The following is a 21,336-nucleotide window of genomic DNA, read 5'->3' as shown; positions in this document are numbered from 1 at the left end:
AGTGAGTTCTCATGCTCAGCTGGCTGTGGAGCACTGCTTCAGTATTTGGGAAGCCTTCATGAGGAGCATGTGTCCGACCCAATGAAGTTAAGCCCTGAGGAGCATGCTCTTGATGCCAGCGATTTGGCATCTCGCAAGGACTTCAGTGTTGGAGATCCTGTTCCGCCACTTGATGTTGCAGACGGAGCTTAGACAGTGAAGGTGGAAGCTCTCCAGCTGTTTGATGTGGCGTTGGTAGAGCAGCGTAGAGGAGCGGGATAAGTACAACAGCGTGGTAGATTTTTATCTTGGTTCTGAGGCAGGCTTCATGCTCTCTCCAGAGCCTGTGGGTGAGCCTGTCAAATGCCACGCTGGCCTTTGCCAGGTGCTGGATGATCTCATCATCCAACATGGCGTTCCTGGAAAGCATGCTGCCCAAGTAGCAAAGTTTCCTGACTGAGCGGGGAGGGATGTGTTGTCAGTTGTCATGATGGGATCATGGTGCTTATGATACTGGTGGTCTGGCGCTGGCTGGTAAATGACCTCTGTCTTTTTCAGTCTGATTGTGAAACCGAAGCATTTTGACGTATAATAACTAAAATTCTCCAAAGGAGTCAGTCTCTAGAATCTATTGCCCCTCGGTATTAAATAATTTATGCCATACTAATTCAGCATGGGTCTGGTTAAATTTTCTTGAGGTTTGCATTTAAATAGCAAGGGAGTACCATAGTGTATCAACAACTTATACAATAATTTGAATCACTAACTTTATATTGCTGTACTAAATACTTTCCTCACAATTAATTGAATCTCTTCCCTACAGAGTGGTAATTTGGAAGAAGGATTACCAGTTCTTCTATATTGCATGTGCATTATCTAAATATGTTAAATCATTTTCTCAATAATTTTAATTTAATTTCAGTGATTAATCAGTTACTTGGCTGCAATTATTTGCTTTTAGACATCTCAGATAGGAAAACAGAGCAGACAATTAGGAAAACAAGTGTTTTGTAAATTAACCAATGCATCTTATGATTTACAGTACGATTTCAGCTAATAGCAACCAAAATACCAAAAGATACTGATAATTAGGACAGGCCGGAAAACAAAATTTCCACTTAGCAAAAAATTTTGAGGTGTCAACATTTGTTTTCACTCTGATGCGGAACAAAACCAACACCTTTCAAAAAGCTTTGTGAAAAAATGAGACAGAGAGAGGGCTGTCACCCCAGAATAGCTGCTCACCTGGAGGTTAAGTCACTCACCTGGGATGTGGGACACCCACGTTCAAGTCCCTGTTCTATCTGATTCAGACCCAGTTCCTTAAACCTACAGTGTCTCCTATGTCTCAAAGAAGTGTCCCAACCACCAGCCTATTGGTTCTCATTCTTCCTCTCTTCTTTTTGATGGAAATTCCATCCTGACACCTTCATGATGAAAGTTTTGTCAAAACTGATATGCGAATCAGCGTTTTCTGAAAGTTCCCAACCAGGTCTACTGATACTAATCGATGGGTGAACCTTGAAGTTTGGAGACACTGTTAAGATAAGCATGCAAAACATTAGTTTCCCATGGCTCCTGGTTTTGGCCTGATGTGGTAATGTGACCTAGTGGATGGAGTATGGGGGTCTAATTCTGGCACTTGTATGTGGCCTTGGGTAAGTCACCTAATAAAAAGGAGAATGTAATATTCATCATATCAATGAGTCTACAGTGCTTTATTAATTGATCATGTTAATGGCTGTACAGTGCTTTTATCAATGGTTCGCTGTCAAACTGAGGTATGGGTGGGAAGCAGCTAATAGAGTTCCACGGAGATCAGTCCTGGATCCAGTCCTAGTCAGTATTTTCATTATGACTTGGATAATGGAGGGGAGAATGTGCTTATTAAATCTGTGGGTAACTAAAATCTGTGCGGGGATGCAAGTACTTTGAAGGACAGGATTAGAATTCAAAACAACCATGACAAATTGGAGAACTGGTTTGAAATCAGCAAGATGAAATTCAGTAAAGACAAGTGCAAAATACTTCACTTCGGAAGGAAAAGTCAAATGCACAGCTACAAAATGGGAAATAATTGGCTAAGTGGTAGTACTGCTGGACAGGATCTGGGGGTTATTGTGGCTCACAAATTGAACACGAGCCACAAATGTGATGCGAAAAAGGCTAATATCAATCTGGGGTGCATTAAGAGGAATTGTTGTATGCAAGACGCAGGAGGTAATTGTTCCGCTCTACTCAGCACTCGAGTCCTCAATTGGAGTACTGTCAATTTTGCGTGTCTTTAGGAAGGAGGTGAACAAATTAGGAAGGTGAGCAACAAAAATGATAAAAGGTTTTGAAAACCTGATGTATGAGGAAAGGTTTAAAAAAACAACAACTGGGCATGTTTAGTCTTAAGAAAATAAGATTGTGGCGGGTGGGGAACCTGATAACAGTCTTCAAATATGCTAAGGGCTGTTATAAAGAGAACGGGGATCACTTGTTCTCCGTGTCCACTGGTAGTAATAATCTGCAGCAAGGGAGATTTAGGTTAGATATTAGGACAAACTCTCCAAGGACAAGGATGGTTAAACACTGGACTAGGCTTTCGAGGCAGGTTGTGAAATCACTGTCATTGGAGGTTTTTAAGAACAGGTTGGACCAACACTTGCCAGGAATGATCTAGGTGAACTTGGTCCTGCCTCAGTACAGGGGGCTGGATTTGATGACTTCTTGAGGTCCCTTCTAGCCCTACATTTCGATGATTCTATGATTGTGGCTGGTGACTTGGCCACCAAATAACACGTCAGCCTCCTGGCTCATTACTTTGGTGTTTTTCTTTTGGGATTTATCTTTACTGGCCACAATTCTGCCAATCACTGCAGTACATGCTTACCTTGAAGTGCATAGGTAGTCACATTGCAATTATCTGGACTACTCCATGTGCTTCAAATTCGTAGATTCTTCGATTCCGAGGCCAGAAGGGATCATTGTGATTATCTAGTCTGATCTCCTGTATAACACAGTCCAGAGAACTTCCTTGAAATAATTCTTTTTGATCTTTTAGAAAAACATCCAGTCTTGATTCAAACATGGTCTGTGATGGACAATCCACCATGCCCCTTGGTAAGTTGTTCCAATAGTTAAATACTCTCACTGTTAAAAATGTGCACCTTATTTACAATCTGAATTTGTCTAGCTTCAACTTCCAGCCATTGATTCATGTTATATCTCTCGCTGTTAGATTGAAGAGCCCACTTTCAAACGCTTGATTATAAATTGTAATCAAGTCCCCCCTTAACCTTCTCTCTCTTAAGCTAAATAGATTGGGCTCTTTGAGTCTATCACTACAAGGAATGTTTTTTAATCCTTTAATCATTCTCATGGCTCTTATCTGAACCCTCTCCAATCTTTCTTGAATTGTGGAGACCAGAACTGGATGCAGTATTCCAGCAGCGGTCACACCAGTGCAAAATACAGAGGTAAAATAACCTCTGTACTCCTACTCAAGATGCCTCTGTTTATGTATCCTGGGATTTCATTAGCCCATAGTTTCTCAACCTGTGGTACGCGTACCCCTGGGGGTACATGAGACACAGGCAGGGGGTACCCGGGGAAAAACAGAGTGAAGGGGAGGCGGGCGGCAGTTGCCAACTTCTGGGGAAGCCGGGCGGCAGCCGCCCACTTCCCACCCAGTCCCAGCTCCCAAGTGGGAGGCCAGTGGCAGCCTCCTGCCTCTCTCGAGCTGGGTGGCAGCCACCCGCACCCCGGCTCCGAGTCGAGGGACAGCCTCCAGCGCCCCAGCTTGAAGACAGGCAACAGCCGCCGGCCCACATCCCTGGCTCCCAGCTGGTGCGGAAGCCTCCTCTGCCCCAGCTCAGATTGGGTGGCAATCGCCCACCTCCCGGGCTGGCAGGTGGCAGCTCCCCTCCCCGGCTCAAAGTCCAGTGCCCAGAAAACTTGTCAATTTTACTGCTCTAGCTGAACAGTGAAATTGACAACTATGATTTTACCAGTTACCCTCTTTTCCTGTCTCTCTCTCACCCCTTCCTCCTCTCAAATCTATGGCAAAAAATTTGGTGCAGCGCTTTATATTCCCCAGCATTGGCATGCTGCTCAAAGCCTCCTAGCTTTGGCCAACATCACCTCTAGCCCAGGTACATACTTGAGTTGTGCACCCCTGGTGTAAAGGTGATAACCCTACCCACACTAGATCTGACATCTGTCATATCACGGCCTTATGTACTCAGCCCTTCTTCCAACATATGGCTCTCATTAGTCTGTAAATATAAAATCCCGTGGAAAATTGAGTGTCGGGGTACGTATTTAAATTCTCAGAAGTTAGGGGGTATTTGCTACTTAAAGGGTTGAGAAACACTGCATTAGCCCTTTTGGCGACAGTGTCTCACTGGGAGGTCAAGTTCAGCTGAATCCATCATGACCCCCCAAATCTTTTTCAGAATCACTGCTTCCCAGGATAAAGTCCCCCATCCTTTAAGTATGGCCTACACTCTGTGTTCGGAGGTGTACACATTTACATTTAGCCAAATTAAAACACCCATTGTTTGTTTGCACCCAGTCTGCCACGTGATCCAGATGACTTGGTATCATTATTTATCACTCCCCCAATTTATGTGTCATCTGCAAACTTGATCTGTGATGTTTTATCTTTTATCTTTTATCTTTTCTTCCATGTCATTTGATGATAAATGTTAAATAGTGTAAGGCCAATCCCTGCGAGACCTCACGAGAAGCACATCTGCTCAGTGATGGTTCCCCATTTACAATTACATTTTGAGACCTATCAATTAGCCCGCTTTTAATCCATTGAATGTGTCTATGGTAATTTTATACCTATATAGTTTTTTAACCAAAATGTCACGTGGTACCAAGTCAAAGGCCTTACAGAAAGCTAAGTATATTACATCAGTGCTATTAGCTTTACCAACCAAACTTGTAATCATATACAAAAAAAAAGATACCGAGTTAATTTGACAAGATCTGTTTTCCATAAACCTATGTTGATGGGCACTAAGTGAAGGATGTTCTGATGTTTTTGTTGAACTGGGAACACAATCCCGCTGGGAATCCTGGCAAAGTGATGTTCTCCAGCTACCACTGGTAACCAACCTACTACAACTGTACTTTAAAACCCCCAAACCTTAGCTATGTATCCCTTGCATAATTCATCTAAGGGTACTTTCAGCTATTTTATAGCCCTGAAATGGGTTTGATGCTGGCTGTAGTACCAGTGATGTCAATGTGGCTTTCATCGTTTCCCTAGTGTCTCTCTGTTATTCCAATACAAGATTCATGTCAAAAGAAGTTATTGGGCTGGAAGTCAGGACCACACACTTCTGCTTCCATGAGCTGTCATATTTCTCTTTCACATTTTACAGCACACTTTTTCTTTGCATGTGGATTTTGTGGGATAGCTGCAGAGAGAACTTAGATGATCCTCCAAGATTTGAGAACACCACATGTTGTGTTTGCTCCTTCATTTTGTTGTTACTAATTTAGAGCCAGATCCAAAGCCCACTGCCAGCAATGGAAAGTCTCCCCTTGATTTCAATGGAATTAAGATCAGGACCTGAAGTAGCCTTGATGTTTACCAGCACCCGTTGGGAAAACCCTGCAGTTAATGTAAATCAGTGGAGTTCAAGTCCGTGGAGCTATGTCAATTTACCCCAGTTCAGCATCTAGCCCGCTGTTTCCATTATTGCTGTTGTTGGAACAAGGTGGTTTTAGGTGGCCTCACTTGCTTTGTGCTTGGGTAATGGATGGTTCAGCAGATGTTTTCCAGATCAGTGTTAAAAAAAAAAAATCTGCCAGAGATTTAATTTGGATCCTGATTCAGATTTTACATGTGTGTAACTCCACAGTCCTCAAAGGACTCACTCCTGATTTACACCGCTTTATATGATATCACCAGCTGTCTAGGAAGAGTGATACTGTCTGAAAATAATTGCAATTAAATTTTTTCTTTTGGTCTTTGTAGAGTGATTTAATTCCCTCTAGGATTTTTTTTTTTTTTTGCCTCGTGCCATACTTTGCATCTTGTGAATGTGTCCCGAAAAAGACCCCTCCAAAGACATGCCTTCAAATGTGGGTCTCATGGTGGAGGCTACTTGTTTCTCCTGGTAGCAGCATATTTATGTAATCCAGATGTGCATGATGAATGAGAAGAATCTGTGGGATGGAGGGCAGTGTTCTTTCATTGTTTCAGAATAGCACTAAGCACTGATAGGGACTGTGGGGCCAGGACAATAACCTTTGAAGAGGAGACTTTCCTGGGCTTTGAATACACACACTAAAACAAACCAAAAAAGAACGTGTGTAAACTGCAAATGACACACATTGGGGTGGAGTTCACTTGGTGTGTTTTGGGGAAGCATCTTTGTGTCAAGGTTTGCAGAGATATCTGTGACCCGTGGGCTTGTATACCGTCTTCCCACTCAAATCATTTTTTTACCCTGTTAAAATATAACCTTATGGGGATCACTTCTCTGAAAATGGTGTCCCGTATTTTAGGTCTGCTGGGTCCTTCTCCCACATTGCCAGGTTTCTGTGGTCTCAGATCCCCGTGGCCATGACAAGTAGATGACATACAGTTATGTAAAGCATACCTGTTGTTAGGCACGCCACAGGTGTAAAATATTATTGATTCACACAAAAACCTGTCTTCTCCACGTCTGGAAATCTAGGACATTTGCCAGACGTGTGGCCAAGATCTGATAACACTTAGAATGTGTTTCCACGTCCAAATGTGTTTCCACGTCCAAAGCACAATCTAGGCATTAACTAATCAATTCTCACACCATCCCGTCACGTAGGTGGGATTGTCCCTCTTTCACGGGTGGTGTAGTGACATGCTGGAGGCCAGCCAGTCCGTGGCAGAGCCAGGATTACAACTCTTAGCTGTCTCTTCCCAGAACCTAGGCTCATTCTTCCAGGCCACGCTGCCCGACTCTGTCACGTGGCCCTTGGGCCTTTCCTTGCGTACCTTGCAGTGCTGCGCGTGCAGTCACTGTTTACCAAATGATGAAACAGGGACAGAGCTGAGGCTGAACGTTTCAAAGTACAATAGGATAATTGCTTTCTCTTCTTTTGGGATGCTATGTGCCATGGGAAGGGGAATGCGGGATGTGACACTTTCCAGGCACTCTGTGTTCTAAGTTTATAGCTCAGCTGAAACAAAAGCAGCAGACACCCCCCTTTCATATCCGGGCTGGAGCGCTGAGCAAAGACAGATGTTTCTCCCATCTTGCAGCTCGTCAGCAGGAGGCAGCTGTTTCTTTCAGCCAGTAGTCATGTCAGCGGTAGGAGGAAACAGACACACATTTAGGTCACGCTGAGCTCCAGTAGAACGATGCAAGATTTATGGCTAAACCTTCCATTTGGAATGCCTTTGAGGGCAAGATTTGTTAATAACATATGGGTCCCTACAGACATTTCCTTCAGCTCAGTTTGAAGCCCTGTGCAGGTTTCTTGGTGACAGTCAGGGGCAGTGACAGGGACCTGGAGCCGTCCTATGAACCTCCCAGGGCTGCAGAGGCAGAGGAAAGTGTGAAACTCTTGGAAAACCAACGGGGTCCCTTCTTCGCCTTTCTCCCCCGCCCCCAACACAGAGTCTGTCCTATTCAACGCTCCTCTAAATCAGTTCACTGCAGCCTCTCCTCATCCCCTGGTGGTGTCACACAGAGGCTGAAATAAGCAACACCAACATTCAGGATGCACTTCTTCCTCCAGGCATCACGCCAACACAAACACAGCCATGTGTGTGCACAGATGCAAAATTCCCCTCTTCCCTCTCACAATGTACTTGTTGTTTCCCCATAAGGATTCTCTGCCTTTAATTATTCATGTGGGATTCGCCACTTACCCATTGCAACTGCAGAGAGCACTTGTGTCAAAGGTTTTACATCTGATTCGCTTTGGCCGCTCCGACAGGAGGGAGATAATTGGCTCTTCTAAAGTTACAGTTAGATTTGTAGCAGCTCTTCGGCGGCCGGTGATAGGCAGAGCAACGCATGCCCCTGGCTAGATGAGCAGTGACGCCCTCTGCAAATCATGTTGGAACAGGCAGCTCCTTGGTACATGATCTTAGCGATGACAAGTGTCACGAACCTGAGCTTGCCTCCAGATAGCGGGCAGGGGTTTTCGCTGTTGCTGTCATGTGGCCGCACCCGCGCAGTGAAAGCAGCTCATGCTGCAAACTGCCTGCTGCCTCACCAGGCCTAGCATGGTATCATGTGCCAGGCTGTTCTTGCAGGGGAAGGCTCGGGCTGGATTTCTCATTTGGGAGGAGGTGAGGCTTGTCAACGTTTGGGTGAAGATGGGACACAATGAGCTCAAACCTGTGCTGATGTGCACCCCCTGCGCTACCTGGCGTGTTTTCTGGACCAGCAAAGGGTTTGGCCCAATATCCTAGGGCAGAAGAGGTCTTTCTTTAGAGAGAACATTTGGGAGAAAAACTTTTGGACTGAACATTTCAGGTCCTGAGAGCACCTTCTTCCTCATAGGTGTTGAACCACATAACATTTAGGATTTCTCTATCCATATTTGGTGTCTCAAAGAGTTTTACCGATAGTATTATAATATTAGAAGCCAATGGAGAGAGACATTACGCACTGCGTATTAGCTCACACACAGCCTTGGACATTAGACCCTCATGAATTTTTTGAAATTGTTTTTGGTTATGAACAGGGACCCTGGAGTTATCTCAATGTTTGGTGTTTTTCCCCTCATTAATGTGTCTTGGTACTTTTGGGTCTCCTTTGACTCAGCATTAACTCCTTTTTCAGTTCAGTTTCTTTTTAAATGATTTTGCTGGATGTTGACCAGAAATGAACAAATTCATTTTGCTGTGTTTTTAGAAAGCAAAATAGCTCATCATTGTTTGAACCAGTGATAGAGCAGTTTGTATGTGCCCAAACACTTTTAATACTGTGTTTAATTTACCCTGGAATTTCAGCTCTGTCTCTGAATTGTCTGGGTTGCTCATTCTTTAGGGCTTGATTCTTGCCTCCACTAGGAGGGTTGTGCTCCAGTATAACTCCATTGAAGCCAGTGGGTTAGACCAGAATAAAACTGGTGTAAGGGAGTGAAGAGTCGGCCCCGAACTGTTAAAGTGTAATGTTTTGTGGACTTTGGCCCACATTCTGCTCAATATTATCATCGTAGGAGTTGCTCCATATTTACCGTGGTGTAAGCAACCTAAGACTCCGGCCCCCTGTTTAAAGAACTGACAGGCAAATGGACTGTTCTCATTGTTTTGTAAAATGCTTGACCAGTTCATCTACCACCCAATAACTCTCTCGCTATAGCTGATTAGTGCAGCAACTGAGAAGAAATGCCTTTGGTGCCGTGCTGAACTCTGCCCTTTATGGAGGTTCTTGATGTAAATCTGAAATGATCACTGTATTTAATCAGCTGGCAGCTTGTCAGAAGTGTTAAGAAAACCCTGCTTGTCCTGGCGAGGCAATAGTAGTTACCCATCAAATCCAATGCGTCTAATAGGTGCCCAGGGGAACTGGTAGAGCCTCTATTTTTCTTTTTTGTTTGATGATCATACTTGGCTGGTGCACTGGCGTATTTCCTGCAGCCAGATACAAGCGTAATACCTGGAGCCCTTTCCTAATATAAAGGGACCTTGAGAAACATCTGAGCTGTAATATTAAACCAATCATTCCTGCTTGTGATGACTCTGGAATATTGATAAAATCAGCACAAGGCAGCCTTCTCCTCCTTTGTGTAGGAGTGGTGGCGTGTGACCTACCAAGGTATTTGGTCGAGTGGCTCTGCTCAGTGGGTTCCAGTAATGCACAGAAGCACAACAGAGCAGTGTTGTAATGAAAATCAAGAAAGCAAAGCAACATCATGTTTCCCCATGGGCCCTTCATGCCATACTAACAATCCAGGCTCTTAAAAAAAAGTCTGATATTTAAATAAGAAGCCAGCTGGGCCGTTGCAGTGTGTTTGAAGGTAATGTCACTCCAGATTTGCCCGGTAAAGATGTACATATTTAGAAAAAGAACTGTCAGCCGCTTCCTTAATTTGTTAAGGGTCCTAGTATATTTTCCTACACCCTCCTCTCCAAATTCATCTGTCTGACTAATAAAACTCTCAGCAGAACAAGTGATCTCAGGATGTGGCCCGAGGTATTTCCTGAAGTTCTACTGAATTTTTCATTATGACAATGAAAAAGCTAACCCCTGTGTGCTCAGAATAGGAACGGCACAGCCTCACATCAGCCAGTGGCGTTACCGGTGTCACCGAGTTAATGTTTTAAAAACCAGGTTAAATAAAGGGTCAAAGTATCCCTTTAAAGCAAGGGTAGCTTCACTCCCAGTGCTTTGTCCTGTTCCTTCAAAGCCGTTTATTGATGTTATTCCTTTCTTAAAGAGAGAAGGGGCTTTAAAAACGCCTCTAATATTTGGATTAATAATTTCACATGGACTCCGTCACAGGGAGGGAGCAGGGTCCAGTGCATATGTAACTGGTTATCTGCTGCCCAGTTGGACTTAAGGGGAGGGCCTTATAAAAGAGGAAACTGGGGCAGAGCCTGTAGAAAAGCTGCAGTAAGCAGGAGACCTCTGGCCAGGAGAAGGGGTTGGGCCTGGAAGCTAGAGCCCGAAGACTGAAGTAGGCAGAGCTCCAGCGAAGGGCTGGGAGTGGCAACAGCGTGAAGAGTGGACGGGGACCGAGGAAGGACGGTGGGTGTAGTGGTAGATGCTAGAGCTGGTATGGGGTTTTGTGGTGTGGTGATGGACTTTATTGTGAAACCTTGACGTTTGATTTGCCCTGTTTCTGTTGCCACCTCCTCTGCCTGAGGCTGGTTTAGTAACTCTGAGAAAACCTCTGTGGAGTTCTGAAGGGGCCCCAAAGAGGGGAAACTGAGGCTGGGTGCAGCAAAGCCGCCCCTGTTCATGAGGAAGTGCTCAGGAGGCAACTGTCTGTTTACATTTCCAAAAAAGTCAACAGGATGTGGGTGTCTAACTCCCTTAGGCTCCACTCCTAATCCTATCCAATATGTGTAAACTTCCTATATTATAATGGCAAGCATCTTGGCACGTGATTTACTCAGCACCTTAGCATCTCCCCAGTTATATTTACACGCTTATCTGCTTTTCATTTTCTCTCTTGCCTTCTCGGCTTTGTTCCATTAATTTTCTTGCTGGTCCCAGTTTTCTGATGCTTTGCTCTGTAATGTGTTCTGCGACACTCTGTATTTGCCTTTTCTTTCTTTTCTCTCTCACGTCTCATTGGTTTTATAATGAGAAACAAAAGTACCCAAATACGTAAAGGGGGCAGGCACAGGTGTTCTTTGGTCTGGAGGCAGTATGGACTCTGAGCCCTCATTTTTCATCCCTTTGGAGCAGGCATTCTCGCTCCATGGGTGGCTTCTTGGCAATGTGGTATAATCCTATTCATTTCAATGGAATGTTTGAGGGGGTGAGATTCACGAATGCCACAGTTAGGAAGTGTGTGGCTGGGAGACAACTGGCTCCTTATTCAGTTACTGTTCTGCAAAATCCTCTGTATTCCAAGTTCCCATGCTTAGCATTTGCTAACTGCCCAGCAGAACCAGACGGGAGTTGTGTAGCCAGCTCATTAAGTTCACATTTTTTCAGGTGCTAAAGAGGGCAGGTGGAAGGTAATCAATGCACAGTAACTCGGATCAATCATTCGTTTGCTCCTGTCGAGTCTTTCAGTGTTTTGCAAGGCTCTTTTTTTATCGCTTTGTAAATGAGGAGGCAAACTTGACAATAATTGTGTGAGATAACCTGTGCAATCATTCAGGAACTAGAGATCTTTCTTGTAAACTACAATGACCCTATTACCTATGCTTGCAGGTAGAGGGGTGTGAATGCATAAAAACCATTTGCCAGGAAACATGGTTAGACTCTTACAGTCCCGATTAATTTTTCCACAGTTTTTAAGAATGTTTACAAAATATTCAGAGGCTCCAATCCACTGACTCCATGGCACGCTTTCCCTGGGAGAACTGACAGCGGGTATTCTTAACCTGAGTGTGGTATCTGAAATACCAGCAAAAATAAATCTGCATAATCCTGAGGAATGACCAGGCGCAATAGTAACCCTGAAATTCCAAAGAGATGAAAATAAAGTCTAGCATTACACCACTTGGAAGATCCTAGATTTACTTGGAAACTGCATCACATTCGTTTACAGTCTGCTAATTGCTGCTCTGTATAAATATAGTGCTCTTTAATACCAACATGAGTCACAGGTTGACATATTTAGATCATTGATATCGAAGTCATTAACGCTTCACCATGGTAAACCTGTTCTCAGTTAGTGCTGCAAATGGGATTCTCCTGAGCCAATCAATTTTACAAAAGCCCTGAGTGTAGCCTGTTGATCTGTAGCCACTGAATGGATACAGCTTCCCAGAAATGTGCTTGCATCTGTCAAAATTATAAGCAGCTGGCAGCTATTCACAAAGGTCATATTTGCAGCTAGTGTGAAAATAGGATCCCAGGACAAGAAACGCTATTTAGCAGTATATCAGTTTTGGGTTTGCTATGAAAGAGTGTGTGTGTGTGTGTGTGTGTGTGTGTGTGTGTAATATAAAAATTTCTTACACATACCCTGTGGTGATGGAACTTTTCCAGAGCTTATTAAAACTTAGTGACATCAAAGGATGGAAAAAGTCTGCCTGGGTTTAAGACCTTAGAGAGCTTAACAATTATTTTGTACTAATTCACTCCTAATTTATCATTTGTTATAGCTCTGATTCAAAGCTCCCCTGTCTGCTAGCAGTGGTGAAGGTAATGGGTTCCTTTGAAAGCAAATATTCGGCAATTCTAACATGTCAGAAAAATGGGCAACTACCATTTTGAAAGAATATTGTACATATTAGTAACCTAATGACTGTGATTATTCCACTTAGTGCAGCAAAATGCTCCCCAACTCACTGAGCCAGTGAAGCTGGTAATTTTGGTTGCACAGTGAAAATACTGTACTGCTGTAGCTATAGCTGAGGCTGACATGCTAAAAAGCTTGCACTTTATTGAATAAGTATGTGGCACAATGCACCGTTGGAGAACAATTTTTGCATCTCCTGAATGCACCTTGAAAAATCAGGATACTTTTATTTAGGTGCCTAAATATGGGTTAAAGGCCCTGATTTTAGGCACCCAGCTAAGAACACATTGGCCTAAATTTATAACATCCTCTGTTTTATTATTATTCTGCTTTTCCTAATTTATGATGATATAATAACCTTGCTTATTTCCGTTCTTATATTTCTTCATTCTTAACCATTCGCCCTATTTCTGGTTCAAGAAAATCTGTGATCTCCCCCACCCCCTCCCTGGTAAAGTGTTCTTTATTGGCTTTGCTTAAAAAGCACCCACATTTGTACATGTGCAAATCAGGAGACAGGGGCGAGTTGTATGTTCATACAGCCAGCTGGAGGCCTGCTTGCAGGCTGTATGTGTGTGCAAAAATCCTCCGCTTGCATGCAGAAAAAGCAGGAAGTGCAAGTCCAAAAGGAGGCCTGTCATGTACTTCTGTACCAGATATGGCCTGGACACAGTGTTTGCTTATACACACCAGGCATCAGATGTGTTCATCATGAGATCCTTTCACGCTTCCTAGGTAGGGCACTGCTTAGCTTAAATAAGGTATTTTGCACATCGGGCCACCTAGTGGTTGAACAGTTCAATACAGTTTAACATTCCATTACATCTCCCTCTTTAAGTTCTACATTCCTACCGTTTACGGTATATACACCATCACACTGTCTTTTAAGTTCAGTATGTATAAGCCTGTTAAGTGTGTCTGCGTCGTACTGATTTTCTAATTCCACAACCCAAATGGATAACAATTTGGTCATCTGGCTGTTCATAAGTTGAAATGACTGGCTGTGGTTGGCTTGGCATATCTGAGTTGTCTTCTTCGTGTTCTGCATCTGCAGAGTTTGCTGTGTTGATGGTTCTTTCTGTAGATGTCAGCGGTTTCTGTTGAACTGTCCTCTGTCGGTTTTGCTGACGTGTGATCTGGGCGCTGAATTCTTTTTCTACAGGACAGCTGGAGTTGTCCATCCTTTTTCTCCATTCAGTTTGACACAAGGAAAGTGACCAGATTCTAGACCCAGCAATTCTCTAAGTGTTGTCTGTTGTAAAAGGGTTGGTAGGCTATTTTTGCCCTTTATCCGATTTGGCTACTCTCTTCATGTTTGGCCACTAAGGAGAGAGATTCTTTTCCAAAGTTGGAACGTAATTCTGAGTTGTCTTCCCACCAGGAGCTGCACTGGACTATGTCCAGTAGCTGCTATTGGTGTTAATCTGTGACTCAGAACAGCAAGGAATGGATGTTCCTGCTGTAAGATTTTCTTGGCCGTCTGTATAACTGTTTCAGCCTCTCCATTTGCTTGTGGGTAATGTGAGCTGCTAGTAATATGATCAAAATCGTATTTCATTTGGAAGGACTTAAATTCTGCTGCAGTGAATTGTGGTCCATTGTCCGCCACTGGAATACTGACGTGAGCAAAAGTGCACTTTAGTTGCTCAATAACACTGCGACATGTTATGTCTTTCAAGTACATTATTTCTATTTACCTGGGAAAATAGTCCAGTCTGACCAGGCAATGATGTCCTCTGAATATGCATAAATCCAAAACTAATCTCATCCAAGGCCTTGCTGGTAGAGGTGTTTGTACACTGTATGCTTCAGCATTGTCTCTTAAGTTGATTTGTACGGGATCTCGTCTCAAAAGTCCAGTATCATCAAATCCTCCATTGAGTTTTTCCACCTTTCTCACTAGGCCCATCATGGCTGCCACACTGTGGCTGAGAAGCTTGTTGGTCTTTGATCACATACACTCTGGGTGCATAGCTTTTGTCCGTGTCAGTTGTTTCTGAAGTAAACTGGCTTGTGCAGTTCAGAATACCTCCAGGGATAATGAGAACTGTGTCAGGTGACTGTTGGAGGGGTTAAAGGTGATTGTAAGGCTCTTGTGTCCGTCAGCTCCTGAGTCAGTTTCAATGTCCACGCCTTGCTATAAATATTCAATTTCACTCTCCAGGCAGGTTCTGTGTCACCACAAGTGATAGATCCCAGAAATAACGACTGTTGATTGTCTGCAATATGAGTCAACTCCCTGACTGCTTTGCTGTGGAACAGCTACAAAATGTCCATGTTCCATGCATATATTGCACCGTTCCCCTCTGGCTCGACATGCACCCTCTCTTGGGATATGGTTTTTGCTCACCTTGTAGATGTTGGCTGGAATTTGTCCCTTGTAGCCTGGGACTTCTCGCTCCTCGCCTCAGAACTTTCATGGTAATAAGTTTTTAGCACTCATGCTGCATCTGTTAACAGCTTCTAAGCGAGTGCCCTGTTTTTTCAAGTTTCACAGCTTGCTCTTGGTTTTGCTGTGTCACCGGCTCAGACTGCTTTGCTATTTGAATAGCAGTGGCTAGGGCTAACTCTCTTTTTAATTGGAGCTGCTGTGAAAGGTTTGCATGTGTTAACCCAATAACCGGCCTGTCTCTCATATTTTCATGGATTGCATTCCCAAAATCATAATTTTCAGCCAATGTATGCAGAGCTCTAATAAAACATTCAGCAGTTTCCCCTGGTTCTTGAATTCTCTGGTGAAAGCATGCTCTTTCATGAGCCACATTTCTCTGAGGTATAAAGCATGCATCAAACACAGCCAGAACTCTTTCATAGTCATCTTTGTGACTGTCTTCAGTAACGTCAATGGATTGGAAGATATACTCTGCCTGCTTCCCTACAGCATAAATTCAAGGAGATACCTGTGTATCTCTAGTTTATTGGTGGAGTTTGTTTGCCATTTGAAATCTTGCAAAATAGTGCTTCCAGTCTGTCCATTGTGAAGGTTTGTCAACACTGAAGTTCTCAGAGACACTGAAGAGTGGCGTGTTGATGAGATCCTGCAGCCTTTGTTGCAGTTTTCCTTCTGTTTCCTGTCTTAGTTTACTCCTGGTACATTGTTATCCCAGTAGGCTCACTGAGGCAACAGGTTAAAACTGCTTAGCAATCGTACACTGTTTTTAGCTTCTTTGGACTGTATCTTTTCAACAGGCGATTCAACTTAATAGTAAAGCCTGTCGTTGGCAGATGGGTGCTAAGTAACACTTATCTCATGAGTGAAACCAGACGATATGTAACACTCTGCGTTCCACGTGGAGCACGTCTTTTTTTAAATCAGTCCCAGCCTCTATTTTAAAAATTTCTGAGTAAACTTCCCCTTGAAATACAAGTTCCTGCAGCTGTTAAGGTTGCAAGTGAGGCTTGCTAGGGTTTGACCAATCAATAACGCCATGAAATTGAAGAGCTCTGGCACTATATGAAAAGCCATTAAATGGGAGATGATTTTGGAAAGAAATTTAAAGTGAGCAATAACAAATCATGAAAATCCAGGATTTTTTTTTTGTATGTAAAAACTTTTAGAATATGATACAATATAAAAATGGCTGATGTAATTTGTTTTGCATGAGTTCAGGCAGCTGGAGAGAGAGGGCTAGGTACAATCCACCAAAAAAAGAAATACAACCCGAGGAAAACATTATCAAAAGAGGAAATGCTTTAATAAACTGTGAAGCCTGGATCACTCATTGAGAAATGAGGTTAATTAAAAGCGTATGCAGTTTTCTGTTTGTATGTTAAATGTTACCACTGGTTTCCTTGCACAATAAAGCTGTGACAGGAAGAGATTTCAGGAACAGGTCTGTACTAATTTATCATGTGTTTGGCTTTCTCTTTGAAGCCACAGTACATGAAAACACTTAAATATGTGCGGAAATCTATCCCTGTTCAGCAAAACACTTAAGCACTTGCTTAAGCCCCAGTAAAACCAATGAGGCTTACGCATATGCTTAAATGCTTCGCTGAATGAGGATGGCTTCCAGAGAGAGAAACTATGTGGTTGAAATAGCTGAGGAGCCTGATTCTTCCCTCCCCACCCCCTCTGCAGAATGCAGGCAGCTCATTTGATTTAAGTGGGCGTTACTCTTCTCCCGTGGGATAGATTCCTGCCTGCACTGTTTAATGTACAGGACTGCAGGGAACGTTGTCTTTTCACTGCCTCTGCTCTATACTGCAAGAGCCCTTTCTACCCCAGTGCGTGAGCCCTGCTCTGCAACCATTGCTCATCCAGAAAAAAATAAATGGATGTTAATGGCGCTGTTCCTGTGGCTACGGATCAGTTGGGGGAGCTAGGGGTAGAGGATCCTTAGTAAAACAATAACAGGCTCAAAATGAAGGTTAGTTCAGTCCTCCATTTTGTCGCTCCTAGGATTGTGAGTGGGGTCGGGTGCTGAAGGCGAGGGTTTTATTTCTTGACTGGGATAAAATAACCCATTCTTTATAGGGCAGCTCCCGTACTCATTGCCAGACCATTCAGAGGTGAAGAAATCTAACAGGGAAGCATCCCACGTATCCTGGCTGGTGTTTAAAGGTGCCCAGGGCTCTGACTGGATTTGAACTGCAAACATGGGGGCTGCATAATAATGAACTGAGGCAGGGACAAATTCATTCCACCATTCAAAGTGGTGGAACAATAGACCTTCAACGACACCGGGTAAGCGCGGAGCTGTCTCTGGAAGCTTTGTTTTTCTTTTCTCTCTTTCTCCCTCTCACTGACTTTGGGGAAGTGGGACTAATACAAGCAGGACAGATAATGGCGATTCCAGGGCCAGTTTGGAAAATGCTGTGAAGACTGACAACATCCTGTATCCTCCTGACCAAACCTTATGGAATTAAGACAAACTTCATGGAGTTAAATTAAAACCGTATCAGATTAAGGTGAACACCTTTGGGGTACGTGGTATTAAAAATGCAGCTGTGTATGTGTTGTTGCGGCATTGTCTGACCGTCTGCTCGAGGGAGGGGGAACGCTAATGTCCTTCCTCCATTAGCCACCCTTTGAAGCCATCCCTGTGGAGAGAGATGCTTGTACTAGTCCCAACAGATTCTCCAGAGACCAAAAGCTAGAGAAAGGGGTTGTGGAGAAATAGCTTGGTTTTGAACTGGCTCTGGGCCTTCGTTCTGATGCAATAAACGGACCAGGCCCCTGCTTCGTGGAGGGCCCCCATCCTCATGGCATGATTGGAAGGACTGGGCCTACCGACTTCTCATGAGATTGGGTGATTGTTCTGGGTTGAAGCTGTGGTGACTGCTCACCACAAGGAATCTCCTTGAGTGGGAGGATAAAGACTGCTCCAGCCAGAATCCATGTCAGGTCTGGGATTAATTCTGGTAAGCTTATTAGCATGCATATAGGTTCTTCTGTTGTTTTTAATGAGTGTTCCCGCTAACGCTTTTACCTGAAGAATAAACAGGCTGGCAAAGGAAGCGCTGAGTGGCACCTTATCACAGTAGCAGTCACACCTGCTCACCATCTCAGAAGAGAAAGCCAGCAGGTGGCCTTGGGCAGTCAGTTGGTGCTGGGAACACCACAATGAAGGCAGAGAACTGTGCAGTCTGGGAATATGCTGGTCGGAAGCGAGAGAGATGCGGGTCTCCACCCAAGAAGACAACGGCTGGAGAGCCAGGAGCCTGGGAGTGGGTGCCTGTGCTGAATCATGATTCAAATCATGAATCAAATGATTCATTCCAATTGCAGAGAGGTTTCTTTTTTCTCTCCTCAATGCAATGTGCTGCTTTTACTGCTTTTCAGAGCAGACTCGGAATTAACAAACACCGTAACACTGTATGTCTGTCTGTTTCTCTCTATAGACAGTAGTACATGGAAATCTGTCCAAATAGATGAAATGATCATTCCCTTGCACTGACATTCCTCTCTGTTTTCACATTTAATGCATTCATTAGTAAGCATTCAGTAAAAAACCCCAGCTCTCTCTGTGCAAAGTCCCCTGTATGATTTCATCAGAGTCGCTCCACACCATTTCTACTGGGACCATTACTTATTTTACCTGAGTGTCTGTAAAATAAAAAGCTGTCTTTAGAAAGATATAAATGGGGGCAATTGATATGTCTTTATTGCTGGGGCTTCACTGACTATTTGAAGGACAAAATAAAGCAATCCTGAGAATTTTAAAATGTTGCTTCAGTGCATTGCTTATCTACATTCCAATCGCAAAATGGATTTCAATTATGGTGAGCGCTATGAGCAGTAGACATGGAATGTATGCTTCCAGCGTCTCCATTTAGTGGTGAATCAGATTTGTCTGTACTGCCAACTAATTTTTATGCCAGAGACAATAATATGCTGTGAACCCACTTTTGATTTTACACAGTAAAACATACATTGTACAGTAAATATTTATCCAGTAAAACCTACATTCTTCTAAGGAACTCTGTCTGTCTCTCATCATAGCATCTGCAAGGCTGTTTGTTGCCCTTCCATGTAAAAATAAAACATGCCTTTCATCTGCACACCAAGTTCATTGTTGTACCAGGCAGCTGAAGTGGCCAGGAAGTGGTGTGCGTGTACGGAGATATGGAGCTATCTGCAGAACTCATGTATAGCGCAGGCCATGGAAGGGTGTCCCCTGCTGTACGCCTTGCTTTGTCATGCCCTCCCAATGCAGTGGGTAGCAACCCTTTGGAGGTGTCAGTGAGTCACCGACAGGACTTGTGTGTGCTGATCCCTTTGCTACGGCCACTCAGCTTTGCATTGTATGTCACTGCTGCCCCCAGGCCAGGGTTCTTCTACTGCATCCATCAGCCATGATGAGCACACCCCTTTCCAGTTGGCTTCAGGAGCCCTGCTTACCATGTCTGCAGCTGCTACAACACATGGCATCCCACCAGGGGCCCTTTTTCTGCCTATGAAATTCCACTTTCCCTATTAAATTGACACCATCACTTCTTTCTATGGCACCCAATGGCAGGGGGCATGTGGCCCTTGGTACCCATGTCTCCAGTTGAATTAGTAAAACCTAAAGCCATTACACAGGAGACGTGGTTTTGGTAAACCACGTTAATCTTAAGGTCTGTACTCGCTGCCATAGAACACGAAGCACGTCACCTTGCTTCAGGAAATACGCTCTACTACTGACACTCAACTATCCATTCCTGGGCTTTGCTGTTGTGTCTTGCCTCCATCATGGGTAATATGGGATAGGGTCCTACGTCAAGGAAGGTGTTTTAGCAACTCTGTCTCATCATCAGGCCCAAATGTTGTTATCAAATGGCAGGCTGTAAAAGTGAAGGACCTGACTCTTATCAATGTGTACAAACCTCCATCTGCTACCTGGCCAATTCCTGTCCCATCTATCTTCTCAAGACCTTTAGTCCACTGCGACAATTTTAATTCACACCGTTCCCCCTGGGGATACCCTGATGTGGATGGAGTAAGGCTTGAGGAGTGGGTGTCAATGGTCAACCTGCAGCTTTTATATAATCTTAAGCAGCCACCCACTTTCCATAGCAAAAGATGGAGCTCTGCTTTTTCTCCTAACCTTCCGCTTTCTGCAATTGGACTACACTCTTTCGAGGTCATAGAGTGTAAAGTGTTTGATATGTTTCCTTGATCTCAGCATTAGCCATTCCTGATCACAACAGGAATGGCAAATTCCAACTAGAAGTGACATCCGGAAACCTGGATGGAATTTCCGGAAAGTGATGAGGGTAATGTTCTTGTGTGTGTAATTTTATTAAATAAACTATACAGAAGGAGTCTAATTTACTCCTGCCAGCCAGAATGATCATTTTCCCCACTCCTGTTTTGCTAAATTGCTACTTTTATTTTTGCAATGTGTATATAATTACCAAATGTTACTAGATTCTCCCCAAAGTCTCTCTCCTTCTAATAGCTCTGACTTCTGCTCAGTGCTGTCAGAGATTGACTTGATATAAAAAATGTTATGATTGATAGAATTAAATGGTGAGGCAATGCTTGAATTCTGCCTCTTTTTTGGCACTAGGAAAAAAACAATATCAGTCATCAAAAAATTCCCAAAATGATTGATTGGAGAATGGAAGTAACTTGTTTTATTTTTTTGCTTGAAGAACTTAATAAGACACCCACAGCAACTCCAAGCTGTATTGTTATATTCAATTACTTATGAGGCCTAGAGTTTCTCCACTTTAATTGCTCTAAGCAGGGAAGCTTTAGTCACAGTGTAATGTACCCAAGCATGTATGGGGTTTAATGAATCATACTAACTCTGCACTCTAAGCAATTAGGTAAATCTAGCTGTTAGTTAGTGAGGCATAAAATAAATTTAATCTCTCTTCTAAAAAATCAATTATAATGCTGTAATGTATAATTCAATTTGGGTCATGGTACATAAATTTTCTGTTTTTAGTATGTTTTTAGATTGGTGGTGGTTAGATTTTTGCAAGCTGTATGTGTGTGAATTCACTGGGGGGTATATGGCCATTTAAAGAGCGCATAGGTATTTTCTGTGT

General features: G+C 43.5%; 1 long non-coding RNA gene across 6 annotated transcripts in view; it reads left to right on the top strand.

Moving 5' to 3' along the window:
- LOC137158002 (uncharacterized) overlaps positions 1–21,336 on the top strand; it is a 339,725-nt gene that overhangs the window by 194,667 nt on the left and 123,722 nt on the right. The window contains exon 4 of one of the 6 annotated variants that reach the window (XR_010921266.1): positions 3,029–3,087. The exons of 4 other annotated variants lie outside the window; for them this stretch is intronic. This is a non-coding gene — a long non-coding RNA (uncharacterized lncRNA). Of the gene's footprint in view, positions 1–3,028; positions 3,088–10,377; positions 10,677–21,336 lie in introns of those variants that run through there. One more of the 6 variants, XR_010921268.1, reaches the window with a different exon arrangement.

Source organism: Emydura macquarii, unplaced genomic scaffold (genome assembly GCF_026122565.2).
Source record: "Emydura macquarii macquarii isolate MOO-44397 ecotype Brisbane River unplaced genomic scaffold, CSIRO-AGI_Emac_v2 contig_1644, whole genome shotgun sequence".
Lineage (NCBI taxonomy): Eukaryota > Metazoa > Chordata > Testudines > Chelidae > Emydura > Emydura macquarii.
Note: the sequence above shows the minus strand (reverse complement) of the source record. Positions and strands in the feature narration are given on the sequence as shown.